The following is a 7114-nucleotide window of genomic DNA, read 5'->3' on the forward strand; positions in this document are numbered from 1 at the left end:
GACATTTCAAATATAATACTATGCCTTTTGGACTCACAAATGCACCAATAACTTTTTAACATCTCACAAATGATATTTTTTATGAAATCTTTAATAAATTTATCATCTGCTTTTCAAAAAATATTTTAATCTACTCTAAGAACATAAAAAAAATATAATCTTTATATTTGTCATGTATTATAAAAACTTAAAGATGCAAGATTATATGCCAAGTTGAAAAAATATGTATTCTATATTACTCAAGTTAACTTTTTAAAATACATCATCTTGAATAAAGATTTTATGATGGATTTTAAGAAGATTTAGATTTTTTATTCTAAAAATTTTTCAACATTAAAAATCAATTATAAAATTAATAATAAAAAACTTTTTTTAATTATAGATTTTTTTCAAAATTAGTATCACTATCTAAAAAACACTTTTAGTCTAGTCATTGTATATATAAATCACAAGAATCTTGAATACTTCATATAAATGTGCATTTTGAATTATTACTAGGCTTGTTAAAACATATTATTATCAAAATTTGATTTCAAGATTACATATCTATTTCAAAAATAATAAAGTTTATCAAATGTACTTTTTAGATATTCTTATTTTATACTAAAAGAAAGAGATGTAGTTTTTAATCAACAAAGTACAATCTTTTTGAAGCCCAAGTAATTTCATCTTTGAGCAATAAAATCAATATTGACTATTGATTCAACCTTTCTTAAAAAAATTTAATCAAGTAAGCTCTAAAAATCTTCTTATTTATGATATCAAGAATACTTCTTTTAAATCTCATAATACTTCTAAGTTTTAATTTAAAAAAAACCTACTTTATTTTGAAAAGCTATGAAAGACTTTGTATGATCATGCGATGTTTGTTCAAGATCAAAAACTCTTTGTTATTTAACTTATAGACTTCTCTAACCATTAGCTATAAAAAAATAACCATGGTATTTTATTTCTATGGATTTTATTATTGATCTTCTAAATTCAAATTTATATGACTCTAAATTTATGATAGTCGATCATTTCACTAAAATGACATATTCTATACTATGTACAAAATCTATTTTATGTAAAGAAATAACTAAGCTTTTCTTTGATAATATCTATTCCTATTATAAATTGTCAAAAGATATTATATCAAATAGAGGAATATAATTTATATCAAGATTTTAGAAAATCTTTTTTAAGATATTGAAGGTGAATATAAAATTATCTTTGATCTTTCATCCTCAAAGTAATGAGTAAATCAAGTATTGAAGCAATATTTGAGGAGTACCATCAATTATCATTAAGATGATTAGAAAATTCTTTTGTCATTGGAAGAATTTCCATATAATAATTTGATATATTCTTCTATTTAATAAATACATTTTTGTACCACTTTTGGTTATGTTCCACAACTTGATACTTTTGAATTTTTAAAAGTTAATAAAATTACATCAAAAGATTTAGCAAATTATTTAGCAAAATTATATGCAATAATAAAAGTATAATTAAATAAAGGCGTAGGTAAAAAAAAAAAAAAAAAAAAAAAAAGATTTAAGGATTTAAGCTTGGATATTTTTCTATTTATTAATAAATCCAATTGCTTATTAATTATATCTACCAAAGTCAATGAAGGTCCATCTAATATTTCTTGTGTCTCTTCTTAAGTCATATAAGATAATTGATATACTAAAACAACAACAAGTACCATCTTTTTCCTATAGAAGTAGATAATAATGAAGAATTTAAAGTCAAAGAAGTCTTAGATTCAAGGCAATGTCAAAATAGATTAGAATTTCTTGTTCATTGGAATGGATATGATATTGATGAAAACACATAGAAGCCAACTAAGAATCTTACAAATGTAGCAAAGAAAGTTCTTACTTTTCATCAATGTCATCTATGAAAACTAAGATAAAGGATAATAAATCTTTAATATAAAAGAATTTCAATTTAAAAAAGATTGCATTCAACCTTCTATTCTTGTTTGTAATTTTTGTATATTGGTGGTGCTAAGAAGATAAAAAACCAATAGCTAGCAAATTCAACTCAAAAGCCATCATTTATTGACTTATCAAATGAGACATTGCAATTATGATAGCCTTTAAGACAATGTAATCGACATGAAGACCTTCAAGAACAACATGTTTTTTTTTAATAGATAGTGAGATATAATGCATTTTATATTACAACCTTGGAAGACACTTCTAATATTCGGTGATTTTATTAGAAGTATAAATAATTCATAATGGTATTACAAATATTTTGTTTTAAAAATGTTATGAAGACCTCAATAATGATCAAATAACAAGATGATCTTCCTATCTTAGAATGAGACATTATTGGTAGTTGAGAGGACATATCTTCATAGTAAATAATGATCAAAGTATGTGACAAATATAATTTATCATATATTAGACTTCTTCAACATGAAATCACTCTTTTTTATGGAATTCATTCTTAGAAGGAGGAATAATGTCACGAATATATTTATAATTTCTTAGATAATATGAATAGATAGAAATAGGTAAAAATAAATTAATTTAATAATATCATATAGAAAAGCTTTTTAGAAGCTCTACAAATGCAATTTTAGCTTTATTCATATTTATAGGTGATTGATAGGTTAAAAAATTGGCCAACAAGTTAGCCACTTGTCACATATATTGGTAACTTGCACTATAAGCTAATGATATAGTATACATATAGGAAACTTGCATTGCAATTTAAGATATGTATTTTACAAATTGGATATGTATTGGAGGTCCTATAGAACATTGCCATGTAGTTGGTAGATAGATAGTATATATAAAAGTAAGAGTGAAGCTTTCTTCATTCTTGTTAATTCTTTTCTTGATTTTAATCTAATTATGAGAATCTCTAATTTTCTTATCTTTTGGTAATAGTCATTATTGTTTCTTTTAATATATATATATATATATATATATATATATATATATATATATATATATATATATATATATATATATATATATATATATATTTATTTATTTATTTTTTATCATCTTTCTTTGAAAAAAGTCTCACTTGTTTATTTGCCTTCATCAAGTTCTTGTCTTTGAAAATATATCAGTTATATTGCATTAAGATATCTATAATTGATGAAAGCTTGAAGATATTATTTTTGAATAAAGCTTGAATCAAATTGTTATATTATAATATAACTATTGAATAATAAAAAAAAAATATATTATAGAAGTACTTATTTTAAAATATAGTATAAAATTATCTATAAAATATAGATAAAAGTTAAGGATGTAGTTGAAATAATAAATGCTAATAGTATATTTTTATAAAAATGGCTTTTACTTTGTAGGACCATTAGCAAGGCAAAAAAAAATTTTAAATTTTTAAATTTTTAAATTTTTAAAAAATATCACATATATCTGTAGATAATAAATAAATAAATAAACAAATATATATATATATATATATATATATATATATCAAAAATAACTTATATATATCTTAGATTATTATTTATGATAGACTAATTATGAACTTGGATCAAAAATATATCCTAAGGCACAAAACTATACACCTTCAATAAATGAGGTTCTATTTATTAATTGAGGTTTAAAAAATATGAATAAATTTGATTAGATTTTTATAAAAATTAATATTGAATGATTTGAGTTTATTTTGACTTTGTAAGAGCTTTGCAAATTTGAAGTTGTTTTGAGTGACAATGTTTTGTATTGACTAAAAAACAAATTATATTTTAATAAAATTTATAAGTTTTGCAAAAAATTCACAAATAATTTTTTTTGAATTTGTGAATTTTTTTGATAAATAAAATTTATAAATTTGAACTTAATTAGACAATCAATGCATAAGTAATTGAGATTTAAGTGTATTAAGATCTCAAAAATTGGATTTTGAAGATTAGTGGGAGTTTCTTAGATTTTCAGCAATTTGTTAGTTAGATTGAAAAATTTCTTTTGTGTGCTATTAGTTGGTTAAGGTTTCTTATATTTATGAAGTATTTATGAAGAAATTTAGAGTCCAAGTGAAAGATATTTAAGCTAAAATATTGGCATTAAAGTTGGAGAAGGGTGATAACTAATATCTAAGCAGATTGTGACCCATTTCTCCTAATTTGTAAGTTAGATTTTTCAAAAAAATTGTGTACTTGTTGTTTACAAATAAATCAAGGTATAAAAATAATTGAGTTAAAATCAACAATTAGTGTAAAACTTATTGAAGTTTGAAATTGTTGTGGTGTTTACTTAGAGTTTGACTAAGATTTCTTTTGGATTTTTTTTGAGTTTCTTTCAGACTTCTTTAGAATTTCTTGTGATTTTTTCAAGATTTAATTAGGATTATTTTTAGTATTATTTAAGGTTTGTTGAAGATTGGCAATGTATTTTTGAACACCTTATGCTTGTTTTTTTGAGGTTTATAAATCCAACTTCAAGATAAGTTCCAACCCTTCTACAGTCAGATGCCGTGTGCATTCCAAAGCTAAATTTCACATAATACAACAGTGCGAGGACTGTTTGGACAAAAACAAAAGGATTAGGATGGCAAGAAGATGTGATATGGCAATTTCGAGCCATATAATGAAGCCATCGGATTCTAAGAACTACATCCCCATCGGCTCTTATGAACAAGAATTGGATGCTATTGTTGCATATACACTTGCCTTTTGGTAACGCCAAGAGGGTTATCCAAGCGAAATACCTCTGGGAGGTGGATCCATTTATCGTATTCCAGCCATGACCGAGATAGAGCAGTGCCTCTGTCCAGAACATAACAAGAAATGCATCAAGTGCTATGTGGAGTATGTCCTTGCAAAATACAGAGAACAATCCGAAGAGACAACAGAGCCCGTGCTTTCAAATCCTGAGGTCAATACTACTGAAGATGCAATGCCTCGTGATCTTCGTGAAGATCCTGGTGCCGTTGCAACAGTAATTGTAACGAGTGGTAGTAATGGGGTACAAGCTGAGGATGCACAACTATCCCAGCTTGGAATCCAGGGTGAAGACTTAGCACAAGAGGCAGCTCCAAGCAATACAACAAATGCAGAACCAGGACAGAACGGATGCAACATCACCCAGTTAACAGGGCTGTTCATTAGATGCTCCAATTTCACCACACAGTTAACAGTTAGATGTGTGATTTAGCTTCAGTGGACGTTGTGTAAATTCCCACTAGAAGATCCTTCCAAGTTCGTGTACTGTATTGTGCCTAGTGCAATAAATCACAACACAGAATCACCAGCTTTTTATATATGTGGCCAGTGCATGGGATGGCCTTGCACTCTAGAAGCTTTGTTTCGGCACAACCCACAGGATTTTCAAAAACTACGAGTGGATTGCTGTCCGAGCACAGGTGCGTGCCTAATGTGATGTCACACGGGTCGCAGAGACGAAAGTGTGCGATCAGGCTCACAATCTATCCACTACCAATGAAGGTCGTAGAGGGCAGTTTTGTGATACAAGAACTTCGGGTTCGGATGCACAGCCATCTTTGAGATAGTCATGACATACGGTTTCAATGAAATGATTAGCAATGGTTTTTGGGTTGGACATCAAAGGCCTCCGGTAGTAACGTGTTAAGCTTGAGATTGAGAGTTATCTCACAAGGAGCGAGGATACTCTTTTCAACTACTGGCATTCAATTTTTTTTTTTTTTTTTTTTTTTTTTTCCAAATATCACTTTGTGAACTCCAGAATTCTACCATCAAGTCATGCGGAGTTTTTATTCCGGAGCGCATATGACAGGGTGAAATGAATTGCATTTGGAGCTTCCTGGAAGAGCATAACTGAATGTTTGTTACTCGTTGAAGGTTTTGGCGGTGCCATAAGCATGTGGTTGCCTTGAACTGTGCATTGTTTTGAATGCTCAAGTGAATGAGTGAATGAGTGCATATGTTGGAGATTCAAGGGGGACAATTCAAGAGCATGATGTGTGCCCTGGACACTTGAAGCTCACTTGTTCAAAATATGAACCGGCTGCGTCGCGTAGACACTCTGTATGCCAGGTGTGGATTGTGGAAAAGTAGACTTTACGGAGCTGATAGTGCGTGATCATTTGTTGCACTTCACAGCTATGACATCAGAATTATTTTTGAACTCATCGCCACCTTTCTTCCACCCCAGCACATTGAACTAGTCTAATGACCTTTCTAATTGGCCATTACGTTAAATGATTTGGAGCTGGAAAATTTATTGTACAGCCCTGGGATCCTGAGCAAGCATGACCCTCGCAAAAGAATTAGGTCAACGACTCAGCAATGAACATGGTTTATGACGTCGTCAGCCTTCGAAGACAGGTGAAAGAGTTGCAACGGCAGGGGGAGAGAATTACAACGCCAAGCAGAACGTCAGCAACTCAAAAAGCAGGAGTTGGAATCTGAAATTTCTCAGTTGACGAGCCAGCAGCAGTCTCAAATGCAGCAGCTGAAATCTGAAAGAGCGATGCAAGACTAAATGTCGCAGTAAAAAGTGCATGGAAGCTGAACATGATAGTCAAGTTCTGAAATTAATACTTGAAGCCACATCATTTCCTTTGAGGTTATTACTGCATCGATGTACTCAGCTTCCCTAGAGGAGAGCGCAACAAGTTCCTTTTTGTCGTGCTATGAGAGGAGATTCCCGTTGAGCTTGAATGTATAACTACAAGTGAATCTTCTAGTATCAACATCTCCTGCCCAGTCTGCATCACTCCATCCAGGTGTAAGTGATGGAAGGTGAGGTAGCTGGGCCATAATAAGTAAGGCCACGCTGAGCAGTCTCCCTTTAGGTTAGGAAGAATACGTTTTAAAGCAATCCAATGTGGTGGTCCAGGTTGTGCCATGAACTGGGCCAGATGATTGACCAGAAAGGCTAAGAGAGAGCGGGTGCAAGTCACTAATTATTGTAAGCTTCCAATGTCATTTGGGTAGGAAACATCAGTCATAAATTGAAATTGATCAGGAGTGAGATTCTAAGCTTTAAAGCGAGAGTATCTGGTTCCAACTTCAAGTGATGTAGAGACTTGATTGCATGAAGTCAAGTTGAACTTCGTAAGAAAATCATCTATGTACTTGTCTTGAGATAAAGTAAGAGTGCGGTTTGTACGATTGAGTTGAACTTGAATGCGAAGAATATATTCAATCTCATCG

Source organism: Physcomitrium patens, chromosome 2 (assembly GCF_059467195.1).
Source record: "Physcomitrium patens ecotype Gransden chromosome 2, ASM5946719v1, whole genome shotgun sequence".
NCBI classification, from domain to species: Eukaryota; Viridiplantae; Streptophyta; class Bryopsida; order Funariales; family Funariaceae; genus Physcomitrium; species Physcomitrium patens.